The sequence below is a fragment of the Rana temporaria genome, chromosome 3 (genome assembly GCF_905171775.1).
Source record: "Rana temporaria chromosome 3, aRanTem1.1, whole genome shotgun sequence".
Lineage (NCBI taxonomy): Eukaryota > Metazoa > Chordata > Amphibia > Anura > Ranidae > Rana > Rana temporaria.
This window is the reverse complement of record NC_053491.1, coordinates 479,307,234-479,325,937: the sequence shown is the minus strand read 5'-3', so window position 1 is coordinate 479,325,937 and position 18,704 is coordinate 479,307,234. Positions and strand designations below refer to the sequence as shown.

Below are 18,704 nucleotides of genomic sequence, written 5' to 3'. Positions count from 1 at the left end.
TCTCCCCCTCTCCTCTCTCCCCCCTCTCTTTCCCTCTCTCCCCATCCCTCTTCTCTCCCCCCTCTCTCTCCCCCCTCTCTCTCTCTATCTTTTCTTTCTTTCTCTCCTCTTTCCATTTTCTCCTCTCTCTCCTCTCTCTCTCTCCATTTCTCTCTCCATCTTCCCCCTCTCTCCCTCTCCCCCTCTCCCCCTCTCTTCTCTCTCCCCTCTTCTCTCCCCTCTTCTCTTCTCTCCCCTCTTCTCTCTCCCCTCTTCTCTCTCCCTCTCTCCCCCCTCTTTCTTCTCTCTCTTTCTCTCTCTCTCTCTCTCTCTCTCTCTCCCATCTCTTCTCTTCTCTCTCTCTCTCTCTCTCCCCCATCTCTTCTCTTCTCTCTCTCTCTCTCTCTCTCTCTCTCTCTCTCTCTCCACTCTCTTCTCTTCTCTCTCTCTCTCCCCTCTCCACTCTCTTCTCTTCTCTTCTCTTCTCTTCTCTCTCCCCTCTTCTCTCTCTCTCTCTCTCTCTCTTCTCTTCTCTTCTCTTCTCTCTCTCTCTCTCTCTCAAATTCAAATAAGCTTTAAATGGCAGGACCAAATACATGTTAGCATTGCAAAGCAGTTGAGTTTGTATAGAAAAAGGGGAAGGGGGGTAATATAAAGGGGAATGGACATAAGTCTGTGAAAGGATTAAGTCCTCAGTTTCTTATGTCCCTCTCAGTCTGTGACACGCTTGTCTCTCTCTCTCCCTCTCCCTCTCCTCTCTCCTCTTCTCTCTCTCCCCCTCTCTTCTCTTTCTCTTCTCTCTTTCTCTTCTCTCTCTGGTCTGCATATATTATTGATTTATTTTTTGACTTTTTTTCCTTTTGGGTAATGTTAAAGTTACCCGATTTAAGTACAGTTAAAAAAAATAATTGTTACCATTTTTATTTTATGGTTATTCTATGTATTTTTTTACATTTGTTTATTGTACATCAAATTTTGTTCCTCCAACTTTGACTCCATGCTACCATGAAGTCCAGTAAATGGGAAAGTTGGAATGTGGACACTGCACACCCTGATATAAAAGGAAAATCAGTGTTGCTGATCAATGATGAGTAAATAATCCCATATAAGACGGACCAGGTTTTGGAGGTTCCCTGTGTAATGCTCATTATATGTCCCGGTGGTCTCCCTCCTCTCGCGCCCCCCCCCTCGCCGCTCTGTAAACGATCTGGGATGTAAAGCAGATCCCTCTAAACCACCAACACATGGCAGATCCTGGGAAAGTCGCGTCATCAGGGTGAGGCCGCAGTGATTTCTCAGCCCACGCTTTCCTTTCTGGTAACTGACAGTTGGAGGTCGAAAATTGTTATAGAAATCTGACCTAATAATAGGGGGCTCGTCCGGGATTATTCCTCCGGAGCCAGAAACGGTAACTTGGACTCGTCCCCTGGCACTGACAGAGGTGACCCTGTGAGACTGGCCAGTGATGGCCTTGGCTGCATTAATACTGTGCCCTGTCCGGGTTCGCTGTAGCTGTACAGGCTCTAGAAGTATCCACAGTGCTGCGTTGGTCAAGTTTTATATATGTCAGAGCTATATAAATGTATAATAATAGTGTGTGACTGTGAGGGGAGGGGGGGGGGCATTAGAGTGTAACCTCCTCTGGTACAGAAACTGAGGTGACTGGGGTCAGTGTTCTCTGTACAGCACTGCGGTATATGTCAGTGCTATAGAGTGGAAACAAATTGATAAATCTATAAGAATAGATGGAGTTAAACTGACTGATTCCTATGGAGCGGGAGGTGAGGGATGGAGGGCTCATCGATCGATGGGTCATTAGTCATTGGCACTGGGCAGATAAGAGTGCGGTCAGCCTTTTTTTTTTTAGAGAGCTCCACGTTGTTTTTCCAGCCCCCAGGAGCCCCTAATTGCTTTCCCTATAGTATTTGTAGAGCTTTTAGGCTCCTCGTTATAGTTAATAATCCTTAATGGTCGCTTGTTGTGCTTTAAATCTTCTTACTAATTCCCAGAACAGGAACTTCCATTGTCTACATTCATTTTACCGTTCAGACAAAAAAGCTGAACTTCACTTTTTTCTGACGCACTTCAATAGATCTCATTGTCTCACTGCGGGAATTTTTTTAATAATGAGCCAATTATCAGTTATCAAACAGATTCCAATTCCCTCCGGCATGAAGTCATCAAACGCTGTTGATACAGGAGGTAAATCAAAATTTTCCACCAACTTAAAACGTTTTTCCGCCTAAAGTTTCCATAGGCATAAAATTCTGTTGACCTGACAGAAATCCGGTGAGCTCCTAAGGTTTGGTTTGGGCCCTACCTCCCAGCAGTTGCCCCTCCTAATGATCACTCGACTCCCAATACTCTGCCCACACTATATGTGAAGAGAAAGGGCTCTTGGGAGATGTAGTTCTGGGGGCGTACATGCATTAGTAGGATCTGACCTACCAGCAGTTGCCCCTCCTAATGATCACACTCGACTCCCAAGACCCTGCCCACACTATATGTGAAGAGAAAGGGCTCTTGGGAGATGTAGTTCTGGGGGGCGTACGTGCTTTAGTGGGATCTGATCTCCCAGCAGTTGCCCCTCCTAATGATCACTCCACTCCCAATACCCTGCCCACACTATATGTGAAGAGAAAGGGCTCTTGGGAGATGTAGTTCTGGGGGGCTTCCATACATTAGTAGGATCTGACCTCCCAGCAGTTGCCCCTACTAACGATCACTCGACTCCCAAGACCCTGCCCACACTATATGTGAAGAGAAAGGGCTCTTGGGAGATGTAGTTCTGGGGGGCGTACGTGCATTAGTCGGATCTGACCTCCCAGAAGTTGCCCCTCCTAATGATCACAAGGGGAAAGGGAATAGCCGCTCCAGGTGGGAACCCAGATGAATATCCTCCGCTGCAGATAACTCAGGTGCAGGCAATGAACTTGGCAAAGCAGGAACATAGCTATGACTAAGCACTAGTTTCAGTGCGAAACGTGTCAAAGGTCGAGTTTTTATTTCATTTTGCTGTGACTTGTAGTGCTGTCCTTCTTTTAATAAAGGCTACAATTTGTTCAGAGTGCGGCTGTCCAGAGACAATTCTTGTTCCTGCTTTCCTTATGATCACACGACTCCCAAGACCCTGCCCACACTATATGTGAAGGCAAAGGGCTCTTGGGAGATGTAGTTATGGAGGGCGTACGTGCATTAGTAGGATCTGACCTCCCAGAAGTTGCCCCTTCTAATGATCACACTCGACTCCCAAGACCCTACCCACACTATATGTAAAGGGAAAGGGCTCTTGGGAGATGTAGTTCTGGAGGGCGTACGTGCATTAGTAGGATCTGACCTCCCAGCAGTTGCCCCTCCTAATGATCACACTCGACTCCCAAGACCCTGCCCACACTATATGTGAAGTGATAGGGCTCTTGGAAGATGTAGTTCTGGGGGACGTACGTGTATTAGTAGGATCTGACCTCCCAGCAGTTGCCCCTCCTAATGATCACACTCGACTCCCAAGACCCTGCCCACACTATATGTGAAGTGATAGGGCTCTTGGAAGATGTAGTTCTGGGGGACGTACGTGTATTAGTAGGATCTGACCTCCCAGCAGTTGCCCCTCCTAATGATCACACTCGACTCCCATGACCTTGCCCACACTATAAGTGAAGGCAAAGGGCTCTTGGGAGATGTAGTTCTGAGGGGTGTACATGCATTAGTACGATCTGACCTCCAGCAGAACCTTGAAATTGGTCAAGTGCCACCAAAGAGAATCTTGAAATTAGTCAAGTGCCACCATAGAGAACCTAGAGATCAGTCAAGTGCCACCATAGAGAACCTAGAGATCAGTCGAGTGCCACCATAGAGAACCTTGAAACTAGTCAAGTGCCACCATAGAGAACCTTGAAACTAGTCAAGTGCCACCATAGAGAACCTTGAAACTAGTCAAGTGCCACCATAGAGAACCTTAAAACTAGTCAAGTGCCACCATAGAGAACCTTGAAATTAGTCAAGTGCCACCATAGAGAACCTTGAAATTAGTCAAGTGATACCATAGAGAACCTTGAAATTAGTCAAGTGCCACCATAGAGAACCTGGAGATCCGTGAAGTGCCACCATAGAGAACCTTGAAACTAGTCAAGTGCCACCTTAGATGTAACCAGTTGTAGAAATTTAGATAGTTTGTATGAAATTGTTTAGCATCTTCTCTCCAGAAATGCTTCAATTTATTTCTTCTTGACCGATGTTTATTAAAAATATCCTCTCTTTCTTCTCTTTCCATCAACAGCACTGCCTCCAAAGCTTTTCCAAGACCCAGATGAGCGACCAACCAAAATGGCATCATCCCAACCTCGACTGGCCTGCCCCAGTAGATGCTGCTGTGGTTGCCACCAACAGAAACCGGGTTTCGTGTTAGTTTGGGTTCCAGAATCTTCTATGCCCCGTGGACTCGTTGCCAGTGAAGTCTTGGACTCTTCCGATGACGGCAGCGAGTTGCTGAGGACCTCATCCCTAAATGATGATGACGACGATGGAGAAAAGTGGGGCCCGAGGCTTCTGAAGGACAAGATGACAGCTGGGACAAGCTACCCCGTCAGACGCCGTTCCTTGAGATACGCAGAGCGTTCCCAGCAGAACTCGGCTGATGGGGTTGGGGATGAGAAAGTCAACGGCGGGATTGTACTCACCTCTTATAAATCCACGGTAGACTGTAACTTTAACAGTGACTTGCCCAGCATCCCTACGTGCGAGGAGGTGGATAACGTTCCGGGTGAAATTCCCAGGTTGGACAATGCCCCAGAGGTTCCTAAACATGGAGTGGCAGCTTTCTGGAAAGCAAAAGTCAGTAATGATATAGACTCTTCTGTCACTCATACTGTAAACCCTCCCCCGAGTAATTTATGTAACGGACCTTCCCTTGAACCCACGAATGGCTATGCACCCATCATAAAAAATTCCAAGTTAAAAAGTATCTCATTCTCCGATCAGGTGGTGCCCATCACGGACAAAGATATGAATTCAAACTCTGGCGACTCCACAGAAAGTTTGCCGAGTTTGTCTGCCACCGATGCTTCGCAATCTGCCCCGGAGCTTTCCAGGATGGAGCCCCCAGCGGGGGAGGACCAGGCTGGGGAACCTCGGCTCAAGATCCGTAAACCTGCCCGGCGGAGCAAGGTGCCGCCTATTCAGTCCATGTGTGAACCACCCGAGCCCTGGCAATTATTCCCCCTAAGGTGCCCAGCAAGCCTCCCCGGGGGGCGGCCCCTCCGCCCCCACTGGCTCCTCCCCCATTTTTGAGGAAGGGATCTCTAAAGAGGTATTCGACGGGGAACTCGGAGGACCTGGCAGAGAGAGATAAGAAGGCATCTGTATGCAGCCTTCCGGTGGAGAGGGGTAGAGATCGCCATTCCTCATCGGAGGACGCCAACGGTAAGTAATCATCACAGTTCACTAGACCAAGGGGTCTCTAAACTTTCTAAACACAGGGCCAGTTTACTGGTTTTCAATATGAGTGGAAAATGCTCTGACCCCAATAGAAGTAAACAATGCTTCATCATTGGTATTAGTGGGAGGAATAGTGCCCCATCATTGGCATCCGTGGGAGGAATCCTGTCCCATTGTTGGTATCAGGGGAAGGAATAGTGCCCCATTACTGGAGTCAGTGGGAAGAATAGTTCCCTTATCATTGGTATCAGTGGGAGAAATAGTGCCCTATCATTGGTATCAGTGGGAGAAATAGTGCCCTATCATTGGTGTCAGTGGGAAGAATGGTGCCCCATCATTGGCATCAGTGGGAAGAATAGTGACCCATGGTTGGTATCAGGGGAAGGAATAGTGCCCCACCTTGGTGTCAGTGGGAGGAACAGTGCCCCATCATTGGTTTCAGTGGGAGGAATGGTACCCCATCATTGGTGCCAATGGTAGGAATAGTGCCCCATCATAGGTGTCAGTGGGAAGAATAGTGCCCGTTGGTATCAGGGGAAGGAATAGTGCCCCATCTTGATGACAGTGGGAGGAATAGTACCCCATTATTGGTGTCAGTGGGAAGAATAGTGCCCCATTTGTTGGTATCAGTGGGAGAAATAGTGCCCCCATCATCGGTGTCAGTGGGAGGAATGGTACCCCATCATTGGAGTCAGTGGGAGGAATAGTGTCCCATCTTGGTGTCAATGGGAGGAATGTTACCCCATCATTGGAGTCAATGGGAGAAATAGTGTCCCATCTTGGTGTCAATGGTAGGAATAGTGCCCCATCATTGGTGTCAGTGGAAAGAATAGTGCCCCGTTGTTGGTATCAGGGGAAGAAATAGTGCCCCATCTTGGTGCCAGTTGGAGGAATAGCGCCCCATCATTGGTTTCAGTGGGAGGAATAGTGCCCCTTCATTGGTATTAGTGGAAGGAATGGTGCCCCCATCATTGGTGTCAGTGGGAGGACTGGTGCCCATCATTGGCATCAGTGGGAAGAATAGTGCCTCATCATTGGTATCAGTGGGAGGAATAGTGCCCCTTCATTGGTATTAGTGGAAGGAATGGTGCCCCCTTCATTGGTGTCAGTGGGAGGACTGCAGCCCCATCATTGGCATCAGTGGGAAGAATAGTGCCCCATAATTGTTGGTGCCAGTGGGAAGAATAGTGCCCCTTCATTGGTATTAGTGGAAGGAATGGTGCCCCCATCATTGGTTGTCAGTGGAAGGACTGGTGCCCCATCATTGGCATCAGTGGGAAGAATAGTGCCCCCATAATTGTTGGTGCCAGTGGAAGAATGGTGCCCCATCATTCATGTCAGGAGAAGGAATAATGCCTCATTACTGGTGTCAGTGGGAGGAATTGTGCCCCCTTATTGGTGTCACTGGGAGTAATGGTGCCCCAATGGTCAGATATAGGCAGGCAAAGGGCACAGTTTGGAGACCACTGAACTAGACAAACCGTTTTGTTCCAGAGGAAGACAAAACAACCCCCCCTCCCCCCACATTCAGTCGCCACCTCTGCCTTATGGTAAGAACAATGGGGCATTGATTGTTGGGATTGGAATATTCATACTGTCCTCCAGTCATTATATCTGTGGGCTTCGTTATTTGCACAGAAGTCATCCAGGCCTTTTGCCATGACGACTATAATAGATTAGGACCCACTTTATCACTCTTACTGAAAGGAATCCTTTTTTTTTTACCATACAACACTATAATCCTGGATCCAGCCAATCGGTGATAGGCTTGATGGGGTATTGGGGTGAAAATGACAATGTTTGTAGTTTGGGTGTCATTTAGTTACAGTGTTTTCTCTTTCTTCTCTCCTGCAGAGTCGTCTGGATCCGAGTCCTCCATCTTTAGGTCAGTGTATGGCGAAGAATCGTCGCGATCCATCCCTAGTCCCTCCCCACCAGTTCTAGTCAGTGGGGTGGATTCGGGTAGGGGTTGCGCAATGAAACGGCGGCGCAGCGTATCGTATTTTTACGCTACGCCGCCGTAACATACAGGAGAAAGCGCTGTATTCACGAAGCACTTGCTCCGTAAGTTGCGGCGGCGTAGCATAAACGGGGCCGGCGTAAGCGCGCGGAATTCAAATGTGGAAGGGGGGGCGTGTTTTATGTAAATGTTTGATGACCTGACGTGATTGACGTTTTTTTTACGGACGGCGCATGCACCGTCCGTGTACATATCCCGGTGTGCATTGCTTCCAAGTACGGCGTAACGACGTATTGGTTTCGACGTGAACGTAAATTACGTCCAGCCCTATTCGCGAACGACTTACGCAAACGACGTAAATAATTCAAATTTCGAAGCGGGAACGACGTCCATACTTAACATTGGCTGCGCCTCCTAATAGCAGGAGCAGCCTTACACCGCAAAAGCCTTAACGCAAACGACGTAAAAAAAAACGAACGCCGGGTGCACATACATTTGTGAATCGGCGTATCTAGGAAATTAGCATATTCTACGCCGACAACAACGTAAGCGTCCCTAGCGGCCAACGTAATATTGCACACAAGTATACGCCACCGCATTCAAGTTACGTCGGCGGAAGAAGCCTATTTTTACAGCGTAACTGACTTTGTGAATCGGCGTAACGAAACGCCGACGCAGATTTGAAATTACGGCGGCGTATCTGGAATCGGGTACCTGAATCTACCCCAGTGCTAACCCCCCCATGTGGCAAATCTTCACACCCGTGACTGCATTAGTCACAGCAGAAGCCGATCCGTGGGTGCCAGCCAATGGATGACCGCCGGAACCCGCTGATCAGCGAGGATACCGACTGGACAGAGCTCTGCCTATGTAAAACAAGACAGAGCACTGTTCTGTCAGCAGGGATGTGCTGGATTTTGTTTTCCTGCAAAACAAAGTAAAAACAAAATCCATCACTTCCCTTAGTGCAAGCAGCACACATTAACACCGGCTAGGCACACATTCAACCCTTTGATCGCCCCCTGATGTTCAACCCCTTCCCAGTCATCGAGTGTGTGTCTTAGCACTGATCCCTGTATTCCTGTCACTGGTTCCCACTAATTGTCAGTTAGTGTCCGATTGACCGCCCGCAATATCGCAGTCCCACTATAAGTTGCTGATCGCTGCCATTACTAGTATAAATAAAATAAATAAACCAAAAATTCCTGTGTATATATCTCATAGTTTTGTAGACACTATACAAAGAAACACCCGCATGAAGCGCTACACCATAAGGACGGTAAACCACAGTGTTGTCAGTGGTTAAAGAAGTTTCACTAAAACACAATCCGTGCAGCTGTCAACCACTAAGGAGACATGGGCAAAAAGCAAAAGAACAAAACATAAGCGCACAAGGGTTAAGTGAATGTCACTTTATAGTCTGTAATGTGTGGAAAAACATATATGCATGAAAAGTTGAAAAAATTGAAAAAATTGAAGTAGCCACTAATAGCACACAGGAAAATAGCACATTAAAAAATTTTTTAAATTTTTTTTTATTAACTTTTGATAAAGCGTCCTGGCACGCGAAACATGTCAGTCACGGCTCACCAGTACAATCTTTGATGCCCCTATATGTTTGCAGCAAGCACACTGCAGCTGATGTGTAGTGCCGACACTCGGGAAATCCTCTCAGTGACACTAGCGCCAGCATCTCTACTGCTCGTTTTTCTGCCCACACTGATTGGTGCTTTGAGTCACCCTGACGCTGGACGAAGGTGTCCAGACACCTCCTGCTCTCTGTGTGAATCCATCAGGCCACCATCCCCCCTTTCCTCGCTCCCGTGTGACGCGGTCCTGCGTCACTGAACCGGCTTGGTGGCTCCCCCTCCAGGACTTCCCCTGCCGCTGGAGATCTCTGTTTGCGAGGAAGGTTTCCTTTCCATCAGCCCCTGAGCTAGTGGTCTTTAAACGGCAGTATCTATCTCTGCATGGATATAACTTCTACATCTGCTCCTTGTGTGGCTGTCATCATCCCACCAACGGATTCCATCTCCCTGCATTGAGGACGTAGAAGCGGCTGCTTTTGTTGAGGTATTGCATACCTCTGCATACAAGTGTATGCACACTACTTGGATTTACTCCTAAACATCTCCCCCGAAGTGTATGTGTTTTCACTCTACCATCTCCACGTGAACTGCTGCTTATGTTATGCGGACTATTGTTATTAGTATTTTTAAAAATAAAAAAAATAATAATAAAAAAAAAATGTGCTATTTTCCTGTGTGCTATTAGTGGCTACTTAAATTTTTTCAATTTTTTCAACTTTTCAATTTTTCATGCATATATGTTTTTCCACACATTACAGACTATAAAGTGACATTCACTTAACCCTTGTGCGCTGTATGTTTTTGTTCTTTTGTAGACACTATAACCTTTGCGAAAACCAATCAATAAACGCTTATTGGGATTTTTTTTTTTTACCAAAATATGTAGCAGAATATATATAGCTAGATTCAGATACACTGGCTTAATTTTGAGGCAGCGTAGCGTATCGCATATACGCTACGCCGCCGTAAGTCAGAGAGGCAAGTGCTGTATTCACAAAGCACTTGCCTCCTAAGTTACAGCGGCGTAGCGTAAATGGGCCGGCGTAAACGCGCCTAATTCAAATAAGTAACAGGGGGGCGTGATTTATGTAAATTACTGGTGACCGACGTATTGACTTTTTTTTATAGAACGATGCATGCGCCGTCCGTGGACATATCCCAGTGTGCATTGCTCCAAAGTAGCCGTTTCGACGTGAACGTAAATTACGTCTAGCCCGATTTGCGTACGACCTTACGCAAACGACGTAAAAAGATAGGCTGATCCGACGTCCATACCTTGCATGGGCTGCGCACCCTAGGGAGCAGCTTTATCTTTACGCCGGCGTATCTCTAACGTAAACGGCGTAACTAATTGCGACGGGCGCACGTACGTTCGTGAATCGCGTATCTTGCTCATTTGCATATTCAACGCTGAAAAACGGAAGCGCCCACCTAGCGGCCAGTGTAAATATTGCACCCTAAGATACGAGGCGTAGGAGACTTACGCCGCTCGTATCTTAGCCTAATTTAAGCGTATCTGGTTTCCAGAATACGCTTAAATTGACGACGGCGCAGATTCAGAGTTACGACGGCGTATCTACTGATACGCCGCCGTAACTTTCTGTGAATCTAGCTATCTATGTGTCGATTGTTCGCAGCAATATCGCAGTCCCACTATAAGTTGCTGATCGCTGCCCATTACGAGTATGAATAAAATAAATAAACAAAAATTCCAGTGTATATCATCCCATAGTTTTGTAGACGCTATAACCTTTGCGCAAACCAATCAATATACGCTTATTGGGATTATTTATTTTCTTTACCAAAAATATGCAGCAGAATATATAGTATACCTATTGGCCTAAATTGATGAAGAAATTTGATTATTTTTTATTGTGTATTTCTCATATATAGCAGAAAGTAAAACAATTAAAAAATGATATAATAATAATAATATTTTTTTACTGCTATAAAAAAAATAGACAATAATAATAAGAAAATGTATATATAGAGGAGAGAAAGAGATTAGCCTAAATTGAAGAAGAAATTTGATTCTTTTTTATTGTGTATTTATATATAGCAGAAAGTAAAAAACAATGCGTGTGTGTATGTGTATATATACGTACGTACGTACATACGTACGTACGTACGTACGTACGTGTGTGTGTGTATATATATAACATACATAACATATAATTTTTTTTTTTTTTACTGCTCTATAAAATAGACAATAATAATAAAAAAATGTTATATTAGTTATATATATATATTATATATATATATATATATATATATAATATATATATATATATCTATATCATATATATATATATAATATAGAGAGGAGAGATATATTTTTTATTTTCTTTCTGCTATATAAAATAGAAAATAATCAATAATAAATAAATATATATATATATATATATATATATATATATATATATATACTGTAATATTTTTTTGTTTGTTTTACCAAAAATATGTAGCAAGAATACATATTGGCCTAAATTAATGAAGACATTTAGATATTTATTTATTTTTTATTTTTTTATTGTGTATTTTATTCAGCAGAATGTACATAAATAATGATAATAAATATAATATATATATATATATATATATATATATTTATATATTTTTTTTTTTTACTGCTATATACAATAGACAATAATAATGAAAAAATTTATATATATAGAGAGAGAGATATTTTTTTTATTTTCTTTCTGCGATATAAAAAGACAATAATAATAATAATATATATATATATATATACTGTATATATTTTTTGTTTGTTTTACCAAAAAATATGTAGCAGAATACATATTGGCTAAATTAATGAAGACATTTAGATTTTTTTATTTTTGTATTGTTTTATTTATTTTTTTATAGCAGAAAGTACATAAATAATGATAATTTTATATATAATTTTAATTATAATTATATATATATAATTATTATAATTATTAATTATAATATATATATGAACTATTATTTCTTTTGGTGATGAAATATCACCAAAAGAAAGCTCATTTGTGAAAAAAAAAAAATATGAAATACATTTTAATTGGGTACAGCGTTGCATGACCGTGCAATTGTCAACTCCGTGCCTTATCGCAAAAAAAAAAAAAAAAATGGCCTGGTCATGAAAGGGGGTAAATCTTCTGGAGGTCAAGTGGATGGAGGAGCACAGAGGCTTAGTGATGACATCACAGGGTCTAAAAGAAGATGTATAATGAAAAATATCTTTATTTAAAGCGGAGTTCCGGCACAATTTCACTTTTTAAATATAAATACCCCTGTAATACACAAGCTTAATGTATTCTAGTAAAGTTAGTCTGTAAACTAAGGTCTGTTTTGTTAGGTTGTTACAGCATTTAGACACTTTATAAAATAGAAATTGACTGGGGCCATCTAAGTGTGGGCATCATGAAGCCAGACTGTATGACTTCCTGGATTTCAGCCTTCCAGATCTCGCACATGCTCAGTGCTTGCACAAGCAGTGTCAGATCAGGTTTCAGACCTTGTGCTATCCAAGTCACATGATTCTTTGAGACTGGGGAATGCACAGACTCCTGGAAAGTTATCACCCACTACATTCCCAGGAGTCTGTGCGGTGCATTAAGCACCTAGGTGCAGGAAGTGGGAAGATTAAACTATTCTGCCTAGCAACAACATTTGAAGGCATCTAAAAAAAAAAAAATATTTTTTCGTAAAGGACTAATGACAGTTTTTTTAAAACTACTGATGTAATGTTATATTTATGGGTGGAACTCCACTTTAAAAAATGTCATTAGTATATTGATGAGAGGGGGAGGGGCGAGACCAGGGAAGTCAAAGCAGATTACATTTCAGCTGTATAATGATTGCCAGGTTCGGGTTAAACTGTAGTTTGATCTATAATTACAGGCCTTAACCACTTCCAGACCGCTGTACGTCTTTATACGGCCTAACTTTAAAGATGGATATCTCGGTAACGGCAGCAGCTGCTGCCACAACCGAGGTATCTATCTTTAGTGTCAGCGGTCCTGTACACGATAACGGCGGTCTCCGCGGCGGATTCGCCGTGAGATCGCCGTTATCGGCGGCGGGAGAGGGCCTCCCGCCGCACTCCCGCGCCCTCCGCCGCTTACCGGAGCCGTCGGTAGCGGCGGAGGAGATCGCGACCATCCGGCAGCTGAGCGGGGACAAGACTAAAAGAAAAAATCTCCTTCGCCCGTCCCCATAGCTCTGCTGGGCGGAAGTGACGTCAAAACGTCAGTCCCGCCCAGCCTCTTAAAGAGACAATTTTTTTTTTTTTTTGTCATTTGAAAAAATGACTTTTTTTTTTTTTGCATTTAAGCCCAAATATGAGATGTGACGTCTTTTTGACCCCAGATCTCATATGAGGACCTGTCATGCTTTTTTCTATTACAAGGGATGCTTACATTCCTTGTAATAGGAATAAAAGTGATCAATGTTTTTTTTTTTTTCAGTGTAAAAAGTAATAAAATAAATAAAAATAAATGAAAAAAAAAAAAAAATTTTTAAAGCCCCGTCCCGACGAGCTCGTGCGCAGAAGCGAACGCATACGCGAGTAGCGCCCGCATATGAAAACGGTGTTCAAATCACACAAGTGAGGTATCGCCGCGATCGTTAGAGCGAGAGCAATAATTCTAGCCCTAGACCTACTCTGTAACTCAAAAAATGCAACCTATAGAATTTTTTTAAACGTCGCCTATCGAGATTTTTAAGGGTAAAAGTTTGACGCCATGCCACGAGCGGGCGCAATTTGTAAGCGTGACATGTTGGGTATCATTTTACTCGGCGTAACATTATCTTTCACAATATAAAAAAATTGGGCCAAATTTATTGCTGTCTTATTTTTTTAATTCAAAAAAGTGTTTTTTTTTCCAAAAAAAGTGCGCTTGTAGGACCGCTGCGCAAATACGGTGTGACAAAAAGTATTGCAATGACCGTCATTTTATTCTCTAGGGTATTAGAAAAAAATAAATATATAATGTGGGTTTTAAGTAATTTTCTAGCAAAAAAAACTGTTTTAGTCTTGTAAACACCAAATCTGAAAAACACCCAAAGTAGAGAAGTGGTTAAATATGTACAGAAAAAGCTGCAGAATAAATTAATTTCTTTGGTTGCTATATGTATGTGGCTGTTGCAGTGTTTACTTCCTCTGCCACTCTTTGTCCTCTCCTTGGGGGCGAGCTCAACCTCTGCAAGGGAGGATAGGGAGGCGGGGCCTGTACTGGGCGGGCTCACTGTAAGAGCCAACCCTTCTATAGATCACGCCTCCCTGACCTTCCCCCTAGGTGCCCACCTCTAATGAAAGCATCTGGACAGTTTCCTTTATTATCGGATAACCAGACTGAGGTTCCAAGCCGTTCCACTCCCTTCTTCTGAAGCTGGAAAAACAAATTGCAGCCAGATTCGCAGAACTTAAAAATAAATGTGCCGTTCATTTTTACTTATTTTTTTTTTATTATTTTTTTCAGATCTACTTCAGTGAAAAGCCCAAAGTGCATAGACTGGGAGTCCCACCTGAGAGATGGTAAGAAATGGGCAGAGTCCTTCAGCAGAGTATTTCAGGAGAGGAGAGTTATAGAGGGAGGAGCAGAGTCCTCCAGCAGAGCGGAGTATTTCAGGAGAGGAGAGTTATAGAGGAAGGAGCAGAGTCCTCCAGCAGAGTATTTCAGGAGAGGAGAGTTATAGAGGAAGGAGCAGAGTCCACCAGCAGTGCAGAGTATTTCAGGAGAGGAGAGTTATAGAGGAAGGAGCAGAGTCCACCAGCAGTGCAGAGTATTTCAGGAGAGGAGAGTTATAGAGGAAGGAGCAGAGTCCTGCAGCAGAGCAGAGTATTTCAGGAGAGGAGAGTTCTGGAGGAAGGAGCAGAGCCATCCAGCAGAGCAGAGTATTTCAGGAGAGGAGAGTTCTGGAGGAAGAAGCAGAGTCCACCAGCAGTGCAGAGTATTTCAGGAGAGGAGAGTTATAGAGGAAGGAGCAGAGTCCACCAGCAGTGCAGAGTATTTCAGGAGAGGAGAGTTATAGAGGAAGGAGCAGAGTCCTGCAGCAGAGCAGAGTATTTCAGGAGAGGAGAGTTCTGGAGGAAGGAGCAGAGCCATCCAGCAGATCAGAGTATTTCAGGAGAGGAGAGTTCTGGAGGAAGAAGCAGAGTCCTCCAGCAGAGCAGAGTATTTCAGGAGAGGAGAGTTATAGAGGAAGGAGCAGAGTCCACCAGCAGTGCAGAGTATTTCAGGAGAGGAGAGTTATAGAGGAAGGAGCAGAGCCATCCAGCAGAGCAGAGTATTCAGGAGAGGAGAGTTATAGAGGAAGGAGCAGAGTCCTGCAGCAGAGTAATTCAGGAGAGGAGAGTTATAGAGGAAGGAGCAGAGTCCCTCAGCAGAGCAGAGTATTTCAGGAGAGGAGAGTTATAGAGGAAGGAGCAGAGTCCTCCAGCAGAGGCAGAGTATTTCAGGAGAGTGAGAGTTATAGAGGAAGGAGCAGAGTCCTCCCAAGCAGTGCAGAGTATTTCAGGAGAGGAGAGTTATAGAGGAAAGAACAGAGTCCTGCAGCAGAGTATTTCAGGAGAGGAGAGTTATAGAGGAAGGAGCAGAGTCCTCCAGCAGAGGCAGAGTATTTCAGGAGAGGAGAGTTATAGAGGAGGGGAGCAGAGTCCTCCAGCAGAGCAGAGTATTTCAGGAGAGGAGAGTTATAGAGGAAGGGAGCAGAGTCCTCCAGCAGGCAGAGTATTTCAGGAGAGGAGAGTTATAGAGGAAGGAGCAGAGTCTTCCAGCAGAGCAGTGTATTTCAGGAGAGGAGAGTTATAGAGGAGGGAGCAGAGTCCTCCAGCAGAGCAGAGTATTTCAGGAGAGGAGAGTTATAGAGGAAGGAGCAGAGTCCTCCAGCAGTGCAGAGTATTCCAGGAGAGGAGAGTTATAGAGGAAGGAGCAGAGTCCTCCAGCAGTGCAGAGTATTTCAGGAGAGGAGAGTTATAGAGGAGGGAGCAGAGTCTTCCAGCAGAGCAGAGTATTTCAGGAGAGGAGAGTTCTGGAGGAAGGAGCAGAGTCCTCCAGCAGAGCAGAGTATTTCAGGAGAGGAGAGTTATAGAGGAAGGAGCAGAGTCCTCCAGCAGAGCAGAGTATATCAGGAGAGGAGAGTTATAGAGGAAGGAGCAGAGTCCTGCAGCAGAGAAGAGCAATTCAGGAGAGGAGGGTTATAGAGGAGGGAGCAGAGTCCTCCAGCAGTGCAGAGTATTTCAGGAGAGGAGAGTTATAGAGGAAGGAGCAGAGTCCTGCAGCAGAGAAGAGTATTTCAGGAGAGGAGATTATAGAGGAAGGAGCAGAGTCCTCCAGCAGCAATGCAGAGTATTTCAGGAGAGGAGAGTTATAGAGGAAGGAGCAGAGTCCTGCAGCAGAGAAGAGCAATTCAGGAGAGGAGAGTTAAAGAGGAAGGAGCAGAGTCCTCCAGCAGAGCAGAGTATTTCAGGAGAGGAGAGTGAAGTAACTGTAATGTTGGGGGGTTAGTGCCGTGACACTGTGGAGTATACATCACATTGACTGCACATATCTCGCTCTCAGAGCCGCTGTACCAGACGTACCGCCAGACGGTCATCAATAAGGAGATCCGACGTCAGACCGTTTCCCGCAACAGCAGCTTTACCAGCTACGACTCGTCTCAGGAGAGCCCCCTGTCTTATGGGGGGTCCCCGAAACAAGGGCGGAGGTCTACTGTACCCCATAACACCCTGTGGCAGGAATTGCCCTCCGTGACGGAGAGTGGCGTGCTGGACTCCATGACCAACGAGGAGAAGAAGATGCAGGAGGTGAGCCACGAGTCAGCCAATGGTATTACTGTATAGGAGGAAGAGTAAGCCATGTTGTGCCCCCCTATGATGTGGGTAGTAAGAGCCAGCCATCACAGTGCCCCCTTTGTTGGGAGGTAGTAAAAGCCCCCCCCCCCATGATATGGATTAGTAATAATTGGCCCGGTTGTCCCCATGATATGACTTGGTAAAAATTGGCCTTTCTTGGCGTCCTCAGAGCATGTTTGAGGTCCTGACTTCGGAAGCCTCGTATCTCCGCTCGCTGAATGTGCTGACGGAACATTTTCTGGGATGTCGGGATCTGCAGGAAGCACTGATCATCCGTGAGAAGAAAATCCTTTTCTCCAACATCCTGAAAGTGAAGGAGGTCAGCGAAAGGTAGGCCACAGTGTGTAGAGTGATGCTGAGTATTTGCTGTGATAGAGACCATAGAGTAATGCTGAGTATCTGCTGTGATAGAGACCATAGAGTGTGCTGAGTATGCTGTGTAGCTGTGTGCATAGAGACCATAGAGTGCTGAGTATCTGCTGTGATAGAGACCATAGAGTGATGCTGAGTATCTGCTGTGATAGAGACCATAGCGTGATGCTGAGTATCTGTTGTGATAGAGACCATAGAGTGATGCTGAGTATCTGCTGTGATAGAGACCATAGAGTAACGCCGAGTATCTGCTGTGATAGAGACCATAGAGTGATGCTGAGTATCTGCTGTGATAGAGACCATAGAGTGTGCTGAGTATCTGCTGTGATAGAGACCATAGAGTGATGCTGAGTATCTGCTGTGATAGAGACCATAGAGTGATGCTGAGTATCTGCTGTGATAGAGACCATAGCGTGATGCTGAGTATCTGTTGTGATAGAGACCATAGAGTGATGCTGAATATCTGCTGTAATAGAGACCATAGAGTGATGCTGAATATCTGCTGTGATAGAGACCATAGAGTGTGCTGAGTATCTGCTGTGATAGAGAACATAGAGTGATGCTGAGTATTTGCTGTGATAGAGACCATAGAGTGTGCTGAGTATCTGCTGTGATAGAGACCATAGAGTGTGCTGAGTATCTGCTGTGATAGAGACCATAGAGTGATGCTGAGTATCTGCTGTGATAGAGACCATAGAGTGTGCTGAGTATCTGCTGTGATAGAGACCATAGAGTGTGCTGAGTATCTGCTGTGATAGAGACCATAGAGTGTGCTGAGTATCTGTTGTGATAGAGACCATAGAGTGACGCTGAGTGTCTGCTGTGATAGAGACCATAGAGTGTGCTGAGTATCTGTTGTGATAGAGACCATAGAGTGTGCTGAGTATCTGTTGTGATAGAGACCATAGAGTGTGCTGAGTATCTGTTGTGATAGAGACCATAGAGTGTGCTGAGTATCTGCTGTGATAGAGACCATAGAGTGACGCTGAGTGTCTGCTGTGATAGAGACCATAGAGTGTGCTGAGTATCTGCTGTGATAGAGACCATAGAGTGTGCTGAGTATCTGTTGTGATAGAGACCATAGAGTGATGCTGAGTATCTGCTGTGATAGAGACCATAGAGTGATGCTGAGTATCTGCTGTGATAGAGACCATAGAGTGATGCTGAGTATCTGCTGTGATAGAGACCATAGAGTGTGCTGAGTATTTGCTGTGATAGAGACCATAGAGTGTGCTGAGTATCTGCTGTGATAGAGACCATAGAGTGATGCTGAGTATCTGCTGTGATAGAGACCATAGAGTGATGCTGAGTATCTGCTGTGATAGAGACCATAGAGTGATGCTGAGTATCTGCTGTGATAGAGACCATAGAGTGATGCTGAGTATCTGCTGTGATAGAGACCATAGAGTGATGCTGAGTATCTGCTGTGATAGAGACCATAGAGTGTGCTGAGTATCTGCTGTGATAGAGAACCTAGAGTGTGCTGAGTATCTGCTGTGATAGAGACCATAGAGTGTGCAGAGTATCTGCT

The 18,704-nt window shown here is 44.7% G+C and overlaps 1 pseudogene; it reads left to right on the top strand.

The window, feature by feature from the left end:
* The window catches only part of LOC120933653, an 80,377-nt pseudogene that overhangs the window by 44,664 nt on the left and 17,009 nt on the right, over positions 1-18,704 (top strand).